Here is a 17,242-nt window from a genome sequence, read left to right as displayed (position 1 = left end):
GGGGATGACTGGAATTCATGTTCTCAAATCTAGGAAAAAATATCTTTGAGACCATAATGGATTTTATGTAGGTTTTCCCTTTTGGCGCTCCTTTTAAAAGGCACTGCACTTCATCTTCAAAATTTAAAGGCCACTGACATGCAGAATGATAATAAAATAGATGTCTCATTGTTAGTGTGGAAAGTTTTACAGCTGGGTTTTAATTAAGTTATTTTAAATGGATATTTCAAAACCTGAGTGGGTGTTTTAATAATGTGTTAATGTATGCAGCTGATAATGTCTTTTCTCCCATTGGATTATCAGTGAATTTAGACTTTTATAGGGATTTGTCACTGTCATTTCTTCCTCGACACCCTCTTTTTGTTCCCTGGATAGGCATTCTGGTGGCAACCTTGAAAATATGAATAACCAGGAAACAAAACTGCGAAGCCATATTATATGGCCTCACCTCAAATCCACTGTACCGTCTGTACCTCTTATGTCCACGTGGCTGAAGATGCCAAACGACGTTTCTGGTTCATAAAGAAGCATGTCATCTGAAGATCAAGCACAAGGGAAATTGTTCTGAACCCAGATCCTGTTGTTTAAGATACACTGGGGCCTGCTTGACATACTGGAGGAGAAGAATGAGCAGGTGGACCCAGAGTAGTCTGTGGTCTAGCAACAAGTCCAGTCTCTCAATCATTTCTTTTTTTATTACCAGGAACTCTGAGTTCTAACTGGTGCTGGAATCCACTTGAGATCTCTGAAGATGAGATTTAGGCTGACAAGACTCCCTGGGCCCTGCTGCAAGCCCAGAGCTGATAATACCACTCTCTCCTGAGAGAATCCCACAGCTGGCCCACCGACCAGAACTTCTGACCCCAGACTATGTTTGCAGTTCGTGTAATAGGCACAACAGGCTTCCATTCTAAGAGTTGCCTTCTAACAATCTCTGGTAGCTAAAGCAAGCTTCCACCCAGATGTCTACTATGACCCTGGGCTTCTCGTTCTTGGTGTACATCTCACATACATGTCTGCTTTCCCACACTTCCAGCCCTCTCCTAATGGTGGCCCAGTAGCGTCATTTTGCTTACATGCATTCTAGCCAATGTTGAGGCATTAAAGAGCATTCAAGAAAAGTTAAGACAATCTGTGAGTTGGACCTATGCCAACGCTGACATCATCTTATACCATAAAGTACTGTGCTGTCAAAAGAGAAAGGAGAGGGGCACCTGGGTGGCTCAGTCAATTAAGGGTCTGACTCTTGATTTCAGCTCAGGTCATGATCTCACCATGAGTGAGATCGAGCCCCATGTTGGGCTCTGCCCTGACAGTGTGAAACCTACTTGGGATTCTCTCTCTACTTCTCTCTCTGTTCCTCCCCACCCTCATTCTCTGTCAAATAAATATTTAAAAAAAAAGAAAAGAAAAAGAAATAGCTGTACTACTGTTCTACTCACTAGCCAAATTTGAGTGGTTCAAGGTAGTACATTCAGTTTTCATGCCTCGATGCTGCAATGACATTATTTATTACAGGAATGCACTGACGTATAGAAATGATTAGATGGCTAAAAATTCAGAATATGAGAAAAAATAAACGTGGCGTCCTGAATGGAAGTTGCAAATTCTAGGATACCCTGTACAGTTTCAATGGGCAATGCTAGTTGTTTTGATAAAGTAGCGAAGAGGAAGCAATCTGGACTTGGGCTATCCACATTCACATCCTGGTTCTACTACTCTTACTACTTGTGTCTGACGTTGGGCAAGTTCCTTAACTTCTCCAAGCTTCAGTGTCCCTGACTGTGAAACGGTAATGCAGACCTTCTGTGATTGTTGTAAGGATTTCAGGAATTAGTATACAATTAGAAAGGCACTCAAGCAATCCTATGTATTAACCGTTACTGGATCAAACAGTAAAAACCGAGTGGATCAGTTTGAATCAGTGCTAGAAAAATAACTCAGTTAAAGGCAAGTAAAAATGCATGCTTGAAGAAAAGCACGTTCACTCTATAGCAGATAAGAATCTGGCAAATATTTTCAGTATACAAATCACAAATAGAAGATGCAAATTGAGTCATCCCAAATCAATTTTTTCAGTAAGTTGTGTTCTACTCAGTTTCTAGTGGCAGAATGTTTTAAACATTCCCTTTAAGCTCTTTGATTGCTAACATCCTGAAGGTAGTTTCACAAATTTGTTCATTTGTCCCTTATTCTCAAACTTCTCACATGCCCCAAGTCTATGATGCCTAACAGCCCTTCTATCATTCACCTGGGCTGTCCCCATTTTCCTCCTATGTCTTTACTAAGAGGGAGCTTTAGAAATGAATACCTCCAGATTTTAATTCAAAACAAATATTTCACTCTTCTCCGAAAAGTGCCTATCTGTATTAACATGATGCTTGTTTGGCCCCAGCATAGAACCCAGGATGGAAAAAGGAATTGAAAGATGTATTATGTAAGGTGGCCCCAGAATTCAGCGGGAGGAAACTACCAATAAACAATTACCACAAAATTAGATTGAGTTTCTGATATATTTAGCCAAAGATGTAGACACAGTCCACAGCAGGTGGAGTGTTGTAGACCAGAGCACATCAGTTTCTCCCTGTTTGACAGTCTTGCATATTCATTCAGGAAAAAGGAGTATGCTAAAAATTGATACATGGATGGGCAGACACGGTGCTCCTCTTGATTCCTGATGGGAACCAGCGACCAGCAAGACTCCATGTGCATCTAGAAGGAGGATGAAGAGCTGTCAGCCTGGTGCTCCTGATTTCTATCTCTAATTTCACAGTGTTCCATTTCCCAAGCTCCAGCCTCTACTCATCTCTTACTCTGCCATGGTACAGGCAGTTTGTCTCTGACCTATGTCTGATCAAAAATCCAATTATCCACAAAATACTATACTCGTCCAAAAAGAAGATTATAGTAGGTGATATCTTTACTGCAAATAGAAGCATTTGGTCAGGGTAATTTCATAGCCTAAAGAAAAATTAGGTAAACTTATATGTATGTGCAGTCATGATTATGGCTATATGTATCGGTCTTCTTGGGCTGCTATAACAAAATGCCATAGACTGGGTGGCTTAACCAACAGAAATTTACTTTCCCATGGTTCTAGAAGCTGAGAAGTCCCAGATCAAGGTCCTGCAGGGTTGGTGTCTGGTGGGACCCGTCTTCCTGGCTTACAAAGCCAGGACACAAAGCTGTGTCCTTATATGGCCTTTCTTCTGTGCATGCACATGGAAATGTCTCTCTTCTTATAAAGCCACCAATCTGCTGAGATGAGAGCTCCACCCTTATGACCTCTTTTCATCTTCATTACTTCCTAAAAGCTCCATCTCCAAATATAGTCACATTGAAGGTTAGGACTTCAGTGTAGGAATTTGGAGACAGGGGCACAATTCCATCCATATCCTATAACGGTCATATGGACATCACTCATAAAAATTTATTCAGGAAATTAACATATTGTAATGAATTGTGAAGTCATCCTATTTACTCTATAGCCCATACCTGTCGCTCTGTCTTTCACTTCTAGGCCTCTCTCAATAATAGGATAGCTTTTGTTACCACCTTTTATTCCTGATGAGTTCAGTCAACACATCCAGCATTATTTCAGCAGTTGGTACATAAACTCAACAACGCTGCTTTTCACACACACCCCAGCCAATTTCTTACGTCATACCGGCCAGTTCTGTTTTCTGACATTTGAACCTGTGGCACTTTTCCTATTCGGGCTTCTCTAGTAGCTCATTGCACGCTACAGTACCTAATGTCTCTGAGATGTGGAAGCTGTACCGGAAGTAGTAGCCGCCTCACATCCGTATGAGTTGGCATGTCGTGTCTGAAGCTCAGCTCCCCACACTTCTGAGACCTCACTATTTGTCAAGAAAAGGAGACCTTAATTGTGGTCATTGTATTTTCACCCTGTCTCCCTGAGGTTTTGCAGATTCCAACCCCAGTGTATCACTCTTGATTTCCCTCTACTTACCGTTAAAGTCTTCTGAGTATTGTTCCCGTCATGCCCGTGAACACATGCGCTATTCCCACCGCCACTTTACCTCCAAGCACATAAACACTGTCCTTTCGGGGTCCGTTTGTCCATTATTGCCATGCAGTGACCTCTCTTCAGCAGAGAGCTTGTATCTCACAGGCCCTATAGATCACTTGCCCTGCGTATATTGAGAAAACGTCACAGAACTCAAGCCGTCAGGCCAAAGCCTAGCCTGTTGTCCTGATTACGGGCAATACAGCTTGGAGTTTTCTTGAATATTTTCCAAGAAAGTAAGCATACACTCCCCTGATAGTCCCGGCAGGTGCTACTGTGATAAAAGAACACTAAAACTGACACTTTATGACATAGATCGTACGTGTCTGGCAAATCTAAACCTAGAAGCTATTTTAAATGGCTCTGAGATATTTGGGGAATCGTTTTAAAAACTTCAGTGGTTTCTCAATCAACAGGGGAAATAGTATAAAAACTTCTTATTTACTAATAATTTTCAGTTTATTATGACTTTATTCAATGCTTTTCCTGTCCAAGACCTCACTTACCTGATCTTTCTCCTGACTGTAGCTGAAGAGATTCATGATAGAGGCTTGAGCTAAACTGGATCATGAGGTTATTGTGGTTTTTGTTTTGTTTTTTATGGTAGGAATTTAGAATGGAGACTGAGAAGTTAATCACTCTCTATGGGCCCCTTGAGCTAAAGGCATATGAGTCCAAGACCTGCAGGATATTCTTCCGCCATAGAGAGGGCCAGGCTACAGAGAATGATGCTTGAAGCTCAGGTACAAGGAGAAGCAGAATTAGGATCCAGGCAGCCACAGAGGGAGAGGGACAATGACTGACAGAACGAACTTCCCAGTTGCTGTTTCCACTGGCTTCTGAGGCCTGGCAGCTGCCCCTTCACTTGAGTTCCATGACCTCCCCCACGTGGTGGGGTGAATGGCATTATGGACTGAGTGTCTCTGTCCCTTCAAAAGCCGTAGGTTGAAAGCCCAATCTGCAATGTGATGCTATCAGGAGGTGGTAATTAAGTCATGAGGGTGGAGCCTCAGGAATGGGGCTGGTGCCTTTATAAGAGCCATTTCACAGCTTGCTTCCGGTCTCTGCTCTCTGCCACCTGAGGAGGGAACAATAAGATGGCCATCAGTAAGCCAGGAAGTGGGTTCTCACCAGACCCTGGATCTGTCGACAGCTTGATCCTGGACTTCCAGCCTCCAAAACTGTGAGAACTAAATGTTGGTTGTTGACGCCATTCACTCTGTGGTAATTTGCTCTAAGAGCCCAAACTTACAAAGATACATGGTGCCCCCCAAAAGCTATGTCCATCTGAGATCTCAGAATGTGGCCTTATTTAAAGTCAGGGCCTTTGCATATGAGTAAGGTAAAGATCTCAAGATGAGATCATTCTGGATTAGGGTGAGCTGTAAATCCAATGATGGGTGTCCTGTTAAGAGACCAGAAAATGGAAGACAGAGACAGAGATTGTAGTAATGCTTAGACAAGCCAAGAGAGGTGAGGATTGTAGGACAAGTACTGGAAACTAGGAGAGAGTCAAGCAAGGAATCTCTCCAAACATCCTCAGAGGCAGGGCGGCTCTGCTGACAGTATCGAACTTCTGGCCTCCAGAACTGTGAGGAGATAAATTTCTCTCATTTTAAATCAGCTGGTTTGTGGCAATTTGTTACGGCAGCCCTGAGAAACTAATATACCCTGTAAATCTTGTAATTCATCCTAACATGAGCACAGCTTAATTTTACTAAAAAACAGAGGTTATGCATAAATAAAAGTAGTTTTCCAAAGGCAATAGAATTATTGTAGAACAATTAAAATGTTATTTAAAATCTTAAAATATGCAACAGGGGCGCCTGGGTGGCTCCGTCGGTTAAGCGCCCAACCTCGGCTCAGGTCATGATCGTGTGGTTCATGAGTTCGAGCCCAATGTTGGGCTCTGTGCTGACAGCTCAGAGCCTGGAGCCTGCTTCAGATTCTGTTTTTCTCTCTCTGTTCCTCCCCTATTTGCACTCTGTGTCTCTCTCTCTCAAAAATAAATAAGCACTAAAAAAAAAAAATTAAAATATTCAACAAACTCGAATCATAACAAGGAGATCATTTATAACAGGGATAGTAACCTCCCCATAATTGTATATTCAGCCATTTGACATAAGCTCAACATCCAATATGAATATTTTCCTTCCCAAGATGTGAAGATTCTTGCATGAGTATCCTTTTTCATAGTTTTGTTTCTTAATCATCCCTGGGAATGATAATTGCTTTTCTCTATGTGCACCAAAGTGCAGTGCAAATATATAGAATATGAAACTGAAAACAGGAAAGGGAAAAGGGGCAGGGGTTCTAAGGACTCTTGACTGCATTTGCCATGCACGCTCACCTCCACACATGGATGGGAACGCTGTCTTTGCCTGTGACCCATTCTGTAGTATTTCGGGCTACAGTAAGATATTCCACCCCCTCACCGGGGGGTGGGGGGGTGGGGGGCATCCAAACATCGAATCCACATAGACCCAGAAAATCGACCCAAACACTGGAACAGGAAATGATTTAATCGAACTCCCTCAGTTTACAGAGAAAAAGCTAAGGCCCAGCCAGGTGATGTGAATTCCCTACAGCTGCATAGCTACTTAATGTATCTTTGCCGCTAGTAAATGCAGGAATAAGGAGGTAGTGGGGGTGGGCTACGTAGAAATTCACAAGCCTGCAAAGGAAAAGGAAAAGAAAAAAAAACCCAAAACAGCAAAAGCAAAACACTACAAGATTTTAAAATGCTATTTTGTGGTCACTGGAGGAAACTTTGAATTCTGCCTTATCCAATTTCTCTGTCCCCGAAGTGGATACGAAAGAGAAGTTCATGTTTCTTTTGAAATCTATGTTGTCTGTTCAATAAACACTGAACGGTAAGAAAATTAGGTTCTGCCCTGCCCTTGTCTGTGTTTTTCAGCTAGGTGTGTATTCCCAAGTCGCGTCACACATCTGCAAGAAAATTAATCCAAAAGAGTTTTTATTTAAAGTTTGAGGCATTTCTTAAAACATAAGTATTTGGTCCAATGGGTCACTGATTCCATTTTCAGTACACTGATAACAAAATCCATATATTTAAACATCAAAAAAAAAATCATGATAATGTAAACCTTTTACTTGTTTTTTGCTTCTTCTCCATGACATTTCTTGAGGGCTTGGGCATTTGGCCCCTAATTTTATTTTCACTTCACTGCTCTGACAGCTAAGCTGCATAGCTTGACATGGAGGGAAAAAAAAAATCAGTACCAGTGGTTGAAATATGTAATTTCCTTGGTTTGGGACAGCTTGCAGTGACTGGTCACTTACTTCCCAGCCATCTTGGTTGGTTTTACTGACAGGATGGGTCACACGGCTTTGCGATGAAAGATGAATTGGAAAGAAAAGGGGGAATATAATCATCTGGTCCCAGAGGCCAGTGCAGGGGAGATGCACTGGATAGCTTAGCACTAACTTGAATCCCTGCCCCCTTCCACCCACCGGGACAGGAATGTCAGCGTGGTCGATGCTCCTGATTTAATATTCTTGGCATTACTCAGGCAGGAAAGTGGTGGTGTTTTTTTGGGTTTCGTTTGTTTGTTTCGAGCAGAGTCCCTGTATTGTCTGTAATCCTTATAATCATTTGCTTCTACTCTCAAATCCTGGCAAGTTAGTCTTCAGATTTACCAGTAAGATCCTCATTCTTATCAGACAGGAATTCTCTCAGGCTGTCCCTCGTGACTGCTGCTATCTTGGTCGGTTGCTACCTCAGGCCTTTGGCAAATCAGTTGTCACCTTGATTCCAGCCCCTTGGTAGACAACTTTCAGGTGAGACTGTTAGATTCCAAGGAAACAGAAGCCTCCATCCAGCCTTCCTCTAGCTGTATCTATGGTTTCCATTATTTCTCACTCGGAAACAGCAAATTGCACTGAAATCACTCACTTCTTGGGAATAGGCTATTGAATAGTCTCAAAATCTTCAGTTGTTGTATACTGTTTGGGGACAAAGATCCTGCTGCCTTTCGAGCCTAACCAGAAGCCACAGAGAGTCACTTTCTTAGCCAGATTTGAAAGAAGGGCCTGTGTTTGCTGAGTTGATAAATTGTAAATGAACTCTGTATATTCTGCACTGTCATGGAAAAGGAAAACCTCACATTTAAATATCTACTCCTCAAAAATAAGCAAGAAAAGGGGCGCCTGGGTGGCGCAGTCGGTTAAGCGTCCGACTTCAGCCAGGTCACGATCTCGCGGTCCGTGAGGTCCGTGAGTTCGAGCCCCGCGTCGGGCTCTGGGCTGATGGCTCGGAGCCTGGAGCCTGTTTCCGATTCTGTGTCTCCCTCTCTCTCTGCCCCTCCCCCGTTCATGCTCTGTCTTTCTCTGTCCCCAAAATAAATAAATGTTGAAAAAAATATATTTAAAAAAAAAATAAGCAAGAAAAAATAAAGAGTGAAAGTTGAAGGAATTTTTTCTTTAAGTTTATTTTGAGAGAAAGAGAGAGAGAGAGAGAGAGAGAGCTCGCAGGCGCATGCAAGTGGGGGAGGGGCGGAGAGATTCCCAAGCAGGTTCCAGCCGTCAGCGAGGAGCCCAATGCTGGGCTCGAACTCATGAACCGTGAGACCATGACCTGACTGAGCCACCCAGGCGCCCCTGTCTTTTCTTTTTCTACAAGACCTAATGCAGGGCTGCACCGTAACTAGGCGGCTGTGAGCGCAGGGCTGCTGCTTCTCACCCAAGTCGGTCAATGCAGTGACCTTACCTTAGGGACAGGCTTGGGGAAGAGCTGCCAGAGGTATAGTCAGGCAGGGGACACATACCTTGTCACCTTAAGTTTGCCTGCAGCACAATTAATTTAGGGCCCTGCCGGCACACTGTGAGAGAAGCCTCAGGTCTGGGAATACCTCTCCCGCCCTAGTGAATTGAAGGGTTTGAGGCTGACATGTGTTTTTTTTCTGGTCACTCTGTGTGTTCTGCTTGGAATTGGGTTTACCTAACATTGCATGCCCCCTTGCCCTTTAATGTAACAGAACATATATATGTTATTTATCTCTTTTCTCTATTCTTGTATATTCCAGCCTTTCCAGCTTATCACCGTTATTTATGGCTCTACTAAAATGTAAAACTGGCTTCGGAAATGTCAAACAGAATAATGGGAATGGAGAAATCAGAGACAGAAGTCAGCTCTAACCGGTCCCATAGCTCCTGCTCCTACATGGCACGTGTGAATTATTTTCTTACATAGAGTGCTTTTGTGGCAACGTGAAAATGCCATTCTTTAAAACACACGCACAGGCACAAACTTGTCTACAGAGGTAAAAAGACTATTTGCTGAGATGTCAGTTTACTGAATTAAGTCTATATTTAGTCCTACCTCCATTTCATATTTTTTGGTAGGCTCTTTTTGGTAACAATGAGCTATGTAAGCTCATTTTAACGGGCTGTATTTAAATCAAAAGAGAAAATTAGAAAGGAAAAAGAAAGAAAGCTGAATTATTCAAATGGAAAGAATGGAATAATTTCTTATGAAACAGCAGATACTGGTAGGTAGGGATGAAAGTCAAAAGTAACTTGAGCAGGGGCACCTGGGTGGCTCAGTCGGTTAGGCTTCTGACTTTGGCTCAGGTCATGATCTCACGGTTTGTGGGTTTGAGCCCACATCTGGCTCTGTGCTGACAGCTCAGAGCCTGGAGCCTGCTTCAGATTCTGTGTCTCCCTCTCTCTCTGTTCCTCCCCTGCTCGCACTCTTTCTGTCTCGCAAAAATAAATAAAACACTTAAAAAATACAAAAAGTAACTTGAGCCAATTTCTATCATTCTCATAAATTAAAAATTACCCATTACGCACTAAGAAAATGGGGAGCCCTAGGTACTAGTTATGGATCTTTTTCTAGGCATGCAATAGATAAACTTCTCAGCCGTACGGTACCTCCATTTCCTCATACAGGAAAAGGAGAATTAGAACAGACAGTGTCTAAAGCCTGAAGGTATGTACATTTAAGTCAATTTTGAAAATTCATATGAAAAAATCAGAGGGGGTTAATGAGGGTATGATTTTGAAAACTTCACTGATTATTTTTAATAATGGTATTTTTCTTTTAAAAATAGGATTATGTTTATAAATGAGAACCTATTTCTAATTTACACATTTGTTCGTATGCAGCTAATCTCATTTGGAACGTCATCAGATATCTGGAGGGTAGATGCAATTAAACTGACTTTTAAGTGTAGACGCTGAGCCGCAGAAAAACTCAAATACTGAAAAAAATACAAGGCCCGGACCCAAAATCCAAGTTTTCTGAGTCCTGGAGCCATACTTACTCGTTTAAAGCCTAGCCTAGCTACTTTTTTGAAGGTACAAGAAACATAAATAACTTCTTAAAGAAACATCGAATACCTCCCTAAAATACTGAGATTAATTCCGGTAAATTTGAGGGAGATCGTAGAAAACAGAAACGACACGGAGTTCTGAAAGGCTCAGAACATCACACATACAAATCTCTCTCCATGCCAGAGCAAGAGTGAGGAGAGGCTATTATTAATGCCTGTTATGCACATAGGCCGTCTTAGCTTGGTTCCCTGGAAACACTGTGTAAATTGGAGATCTAAGTGCTCCCTATTTATTGGGGACTGGTCTTGGGGATTATACATGTGAGGCAGTAAACGAATCAGGGGCAAGCAGGGGACAAGTCTGAACCACGATGTACTTGCAACGCAGACCTCAAATGATTCTTCAGGGAGCCCTAGAGCTGAGCTCCCTTACGGAGCTGCCTCTTCCTGAGACCAGGGGACAGTCCTTTGTATCCCTACACTGATCCTCATTTAGATGCAGGCTTTCCCTTGGATGGAGACATAACATTGGACAGAGTGATTTCCATCCACCCAGGGAGATTTTCGCATCAGGACTGCGCTGTCAGATGTTAGCACCCAGTGTCCCAGCAGCTAAGGTAATCAGGTCTCTCCATCCTAGTGGGGCATCTGGGTGGTCACCACAGCATCTGCTCCACAGTCCATCTCTTGGTTAGGTGGCTCCCTTAATATCTAGCCACTAGGAGCTCAGTCATAAACAAATGTATTCGGAAAATCTGAAGGGAGGGAGAAAGAGACGTCTCCTGAAAGTCAACCATCCATCTAAGATTGCCAAGTCACTAAATCCTCAAATGAGATTCTTTTTATGTATATCACACACATTAGGCAGTTCTGTTTGTAAAACACCAGGGACTGAGAAAGAAATCTTTACTCGTATAAGTATATGAGAAAAAAAAAAAAGGAATCTAGGAGGTGACTGCTGACAGCAGTGTTTTTCTTTGTGGGGGTTAGTATGGAACAATATCAAAGACATGAGTTTCTAAGGCAGATTTAATCTAATTACATTAACCTTTCTGATCATGTTTATTTATCCTTCTCATCAAAAGCATCTTGCATATGAATCATCTCATTAACCAAGAAACAATTATTGATAAACTACAGTCTCTAAAATGTTGCTTGCCTAGGCAATGCAGGGGAGACAGAGAAACATAAAACCCAATCTTGCCTTCCACTTGTATAAAAGAAGGAAACATGACACTGAGTAGAAGACACAATAAGGTAATCACAATGTAGAGTTAGAAATATACAGAACTTGGGGCGCCTGGGTGGTGCAGTCGGTTAAGCGTCCGGCTTCAGCCAGGTCACGATCTCGCGGTCCGTGAGTTCGAGCCCCGCGTCAGGCTCTGGGCTGATGGCTCAGAGCCTGGAGCCTGTTTCCGATTCTGTGTCTCCCTCTCTCTCTGCCCCTCCCCCGTTCATGCTCTGTCTCTCTCTGTCCCAAAAATAAATAAACGTTGAAAAAAAAATTAAAAAAAAAAAAGAAATATACAGAACATATTTTCAGGTAGGAGCTACATGAAATACATAAATAACCATGAGTAAATTAGTCATAACCTAGGGATGACGTTCCTAATATAATGGGTAGTGGGAGAAATAGATCTAAGGTTAGATATGGCAAGATTGTAGAAGGCCTTGAATACTGAGCTAATAGATGAGGACTCTAGTAAATAGGTTTGGAGAAAGGGATATAAGCAAATTGGCCTTTTAAGGGGCATGTAAGAAACATGCAAATGGATTGGATTGATAGGACAACTTAAGGGTTTGAAAACAGTCTGTGGCACTTAAGGGCATGTTGGTTTTCCCATCCGTTGACCTGACCGGTGTAGACAATCAGCTCATTACAGAAATGGCATAAGAGATAAAAATAATAAAAATCAAAATGTCTGTACACTTTTATCTCTATATGATATGACTATTATATAACTGATCAAAATATTTGGTTAAATTTTTTTTTCTAAAAAATAGAGCACCTAGCAATTATGTTTTGTCTAAGCCCACAATGTTCATTAATTTTCCCAAAAGCTAACCTTTCTTTCTCTAGAGTTTTGATTAACAGTAAAACACTTTGACTGTATTTGCCTAGGCTATTTGAAGGCTTTCCTAATATTTGCCAAGATGTGTTACCTTTGTTTCTCTATATGTTTAACTTCTATCTTCTCTGACGATTTTATGTGTAGCTGGAAATCTAAACCTTTCTTTCCTCTCAAGAAATGTATTAAACTGCAAAAACATGAAATCCAGGGTTTGAACAAGACAAAACAAACCAACCTCAAGCTATTCATGAACTTCAAATCATTCAAAATTCACAAATCTGTGTACATTAAGCTGCAGGAATTTTAGCAATATGTGTAATGTGACATGCTGTCTGCTTTACATCTAGACTAAATAAAAATGGCAGTGGTTTTGTGGAAATCTCAGTACACACGAACATTATAAGATACATTAGGTAGGAAGTCTGTTATGAACATTAAAACAGCATTTTCTATATGACTTTTGCATTAAAGAACCTGACCCAAAGATCTGGTGGGGACACATGGTTACATCTCTTTTATTTTCTCAAGCACCCACAGTTGAGACAATTTCTGGAGAGAGAAAAATTCCACCGATTTGAATCCATTTTTTCCAGTCACTGCCAGGTGGACATAGACTCTGCGTAAAGCCTTTTCCTCTACTTACCTTTTGCATACTGAGGTGTCCCCAGCTAGATTCTAAGCACTCTTTTCTTACTCATATGCACTCTTTCCTAGTTGGTCTCAAGCATTCCCATGTGTAGGTGCCATCTATAATATAAATGCTACTTCAACCCAAACTTCTCTCCTAGATCCAGGCTTACATTGAATGACTTTTACACATCTCAAATGATAGCTTAATTTTTCCCAATATGTTATTTTACCCTCCCAGACACCTTCTTGGCATAGTCCACCACATCTCAGCAAATGGTGCCAGCCAAGAACCTAAGATTCACCTTTGATCCCTCCCTTCTCTTACCCCTCAGGTCCACCAACCAGCCTGCCTTGGGGCTTCTGTATAGAGCCTTACCTGCTTTTTTCTGTCTCTGCTCTCTTTACCAGGATCCAAGCCACAGTGATGTCTTGTCTGGATTATTCATCACATTGGTCTCCCAGGTTCAACTTTTACCCTTTCAACCTACTCTCCCAAGAAGCCACAAAAATGATCTGAAAATGAAACTCCTATCGTAGGAGCAAGGTACTGCAAGACGCTTCCCACTTAAAACCTTTGGCTTTCCATGACTGACAGGGTTCTGCATGGTTGGCCCTTGCTTTCCTTTCCAATGCTTTATTTTTCTAGCCACTGGACCCATTGCACTGGTCATACACTAAATTCTCCCATCTCCGGGCCTTCAAATTTACTCTTTTCCTGTCCTTTGATGTGAGTGGATTTTCCTTTCAGTCTCCATTTAAATTTTTTTTTTCAACGTTTATTTATTTTTGGGACAGAGAGAGACAGAGCATGAACGGGGGAGGGGCAGAGAGAGAGGGAGTCACAGAATCGGAAACAGGCTCCAGGCTCCAAGCCATCAGCCCAGAGCCCGATGCGGGGCTCGAACTCCCGGACCGCGAGATCGTGACCTGGCTGAAGTCGGACGCTTAACCGACTGCACCACCCAGGCGCCCCTTAAGTCTCCATTTAAACTTCAAATCCATAAGGAGTTCCCCACCCTAAACCATCTTAAAGTAGGTTTTCTAATCTTTTCTCTGTTTTAAAGATTCAATTATTAATACATAAAGACCCAGAAACCCCACTTTCGTTTTTTTATAACACTTTTCACAGTCAGGATTTTATTTGTCTGATTACTTAGGTCTCCCCCACAAGAATGTGAGTCACAAGTTAGGATCTGTTGAGGTTCAATTCCTCATACTAACACACAGTGGCTGTCATCTAGAAGATAAGCCAAAAATGCTCTGGGGTGAATGAGTAAATGCATGGATGAATAAAATTTGGAATTTGAATTTAAAATGTCAACAGTACTAACATTACAAATTCCTTTCTAGAAATTATTTTCTGAGAGCTTAGTGGTTAAGGGTATTGGTAGAACTGATGAACAGCCACCATCTTGGAACAAAATTCTTCTCAAAGTCATAGTATGGAAAAATATAGGAAGTAAAATATTTCCATGAGGAAAAAAATAGACCATTTGTAATAAGATTGCCACAAATTTCTGGCTGTTTCAAAAGGAATTGGCAGTCTCGAGTTGAAATCAAGCCAAGGACAGTAAATAGGATGTGGTAATATATCTCAGGAATCATTGGCAAAGTTGGAGGAAGACAATTTTTCAACCGCTGCTTCTATATTTGGGCATGAGATAGTACCATTAGTCTTTTTCCTCTTTTTAACAGTGACACAATTTACAATTTCAGGAAAACTACTTCTTTATTCCTAAAAATGAGTCTAATTTCATAATCTTAACATTTAATAGGGTGTGAATTCATAGGGCCTTAACATGATGTCATAATTTGGGAATTTATGAAACACTCCAGTTTTATTTAAATTTGCTACAAAATCACTATTGTAATTAAAGCACTTGGGTTTTGCTTACACTGGCATTGCAAAAGAGGCAAACCAGTATGACATATTTCTAATGCTAAAATACGTGAACAATCTTTGGTGGTTCCTTTCATAATTTTGGAACCAAGACTGAGTTTCTTCTTAAAGGGAGGAATTTTTGCAGACCTCTTACATTATGTCTATTCCCCAGAGTTTCATTGTCACTGTCACAACTCTAGTCCCCACTTGTGATTTTGATGATGATGTATTTTGCTTGCTGGGGCAGAGACAAAGCTATGTGTTCACCAGACCTGCTTTTATTTTCCTCCTGGGCTTAGGGAGACTGTTTCTCAGCCCTGCTTAAAGTTAGGGTGGGGCCATAGGACTGAATTCTGGTCAGTGTAATGTGCGTGGAAGTGATTTATCTTGCTTCCATAGCTGACCCCTAAAGATCTTACAAGGTCTTCTTTGATTCCTCTTCGCTTTACTATTGGGACAAAGGTAGAACCTTCTGGTGTGGAAGTTCCAAGATTTCACAATCACTGAATAGAAGGAACCACGGTCACTGAGTAAGTCTGTGGGATAGAGCCACGACTTCATCTTCGCCTACTGGTTAACATTGGACTACAACACATGCCAGAATTAAACCTTTACTTTGTTAAATAACTGACGTTTTTGATCAGCATTTTTATACTAGTCAGTCTTTCCTAACTAATACATACATCAGTAAACCCAGATTTTCTAACTATTCAGCTAAACCTTGGGACCACATTTTGTTTTAATTAAATTATGTTAGCTATTGAGCACTTTATGAGAATTATCTTATTGAAATAAACGAGGATAATTATTTAAGTATCTTATTGGCCAGTTACATGTATCATTTTATTTTATTTATTTATTTTTTTGTAGTAAAAAGATTTCAAGACTTTGAGGTCAAAAAATAAAACTCGTGATACAATTTTCTGAATGCTGAAGTCAGGTCAGCAAGTATATAATCAGTCATTTAGCTGTGTAAGATTAAAGGTCCACTACTTTTTAAAAAATAAAATAGGGGCGCCTGGGTGGCGCAGTCGGTTAAGCGTCCGACTTCAGCCAGGTCACGATCTCGCGGTCCGGGAGTTCGAGCCCAGCGTCAGGCTCTGGGCTGATGGCTCAGAGCCTGGAGCCTGTTTCCGATTCTGTGTCTCCCTCTCTCTCTGCCCCTCCCCCATTCATGCTCTGTCTCTCTCTGTCCCAAAAATAAATAAACGTTGAAAAATAAAAATAAAAAATAAAATATATCTTAGCCTGAAAATTTATTCTGTAATGTATATATTTTCCTATAAATTCCCTACATATACACTGGAGATATAAAAAAAATACCTGTTTTATTTGGAAGAATACAGTTTTTGAAGTCAGGCTAACATAGTTTTACTTTTGGTTCTATTACTACTTCTGGTTTTGTGGAGATGCAAGTGGTCAAAATGCCTTTCTCAGATTTCATTTTTTCATCTGTAATATGGACCTATCAATACTTAATATTCTTGGTTCTTGTGAGAATCAATAAAATATTCTATGCAAAGAACATAACATAGCACCTGATGGATGGCAGGTACTGAACAGTGACTTAGAAATATGTGGTAGTATATGGTAAAATAATGCTTTTTCCTTTTTGTGATATTTATCAATCATGATGAGAAAATATATGAATAAGGAAAAAGTGTGCCAGGTGACTCTCTTAAACATGCTTTTGATCAGTTTATCACTATAAAACCAGAATCTATTAGACCCAAAGAGCCTTTCAGACCAATTAATGTGGAGAGCCCTGATATGTAAACAAGTATTACAATGTTTAAATCCTGCTGTTGTCTATGATTGTGTCATGAATATACCAGACAACTAGGGATCCTCAAGAGTGGGACTTTTGATTTTAGAGATAATTTTCTCTTGTTGATGATTATGTGGCCTAAAAGAGGATCCCAATAATTAAGGACACATTAGGAGAAAACAAGCAAGGAGATTGACAAATTACATGAATGAAATAAAGTTAAATGTCAGTGCACAGTAGGAAAAAATAGTGTCTCTTAAGAATCATAGATATAATTTTTGTGTTTCAGTTGATTTTCTAATGATTCAAGCAATCAAATTATACAAAATTCTAACATTTTAGAAGTACGAAAAATTCCTTAAATTTATAAAACCTATTGGTATAAAAATCAAACATTCTTAGGGGCACCTGGGTGGTTCATTCAGTTAAGTGTGCAACTCTTGATTTTGGTTCAGGTCATGATTTCTCATATGGTGAGTTCGAGCCCCGTGTTGGGCTCCACTTGAAATTCTCTCTCCCCTTCTCTCTCTGTCCTTCCCCTACTTGTGCTCTGTCTCTTTCTCA

General features: G+C 40.9%; 1 long non-coding RNA gene across 1 annotated transcript in view; it reads left to right on the top strand.

Moving 5' to 3' along the window:
• The window catches only part of LOC123384776, a 112,322-nt gene extending 98,560 nt beyond the window's left edge, over window positions 1–13,762 (top strand). Inside the window, exon 4 of the long non-coding RNA XR_006596303.1 lies at window positions 13,437–13,762. This is a non-coding gene — a long non-coding RNA (uncharacterized LOC123384776). The remainder of the gene's footprint in view (window positions 1–13,436) is intronic.
• Window positions 13,763–17,242: the final 3,480 nt, after the last annotated feature.

Source organism: Felis catus, chromosome B1 (assembly GCF_018350175.1).
Source record: "Felis catus isolate Fca126 chromosome B1, F.catus_Fca126_mat1.0, whole genome shotgun sequence".
NCBI lineage: Eukaryota > Metazoa > Chordata > Mammalia > Carnivora > Felidae > Felis > Felis catus.
This window is presented reverse-complemented; position numbering and strand designations above follow the sequence as displayed.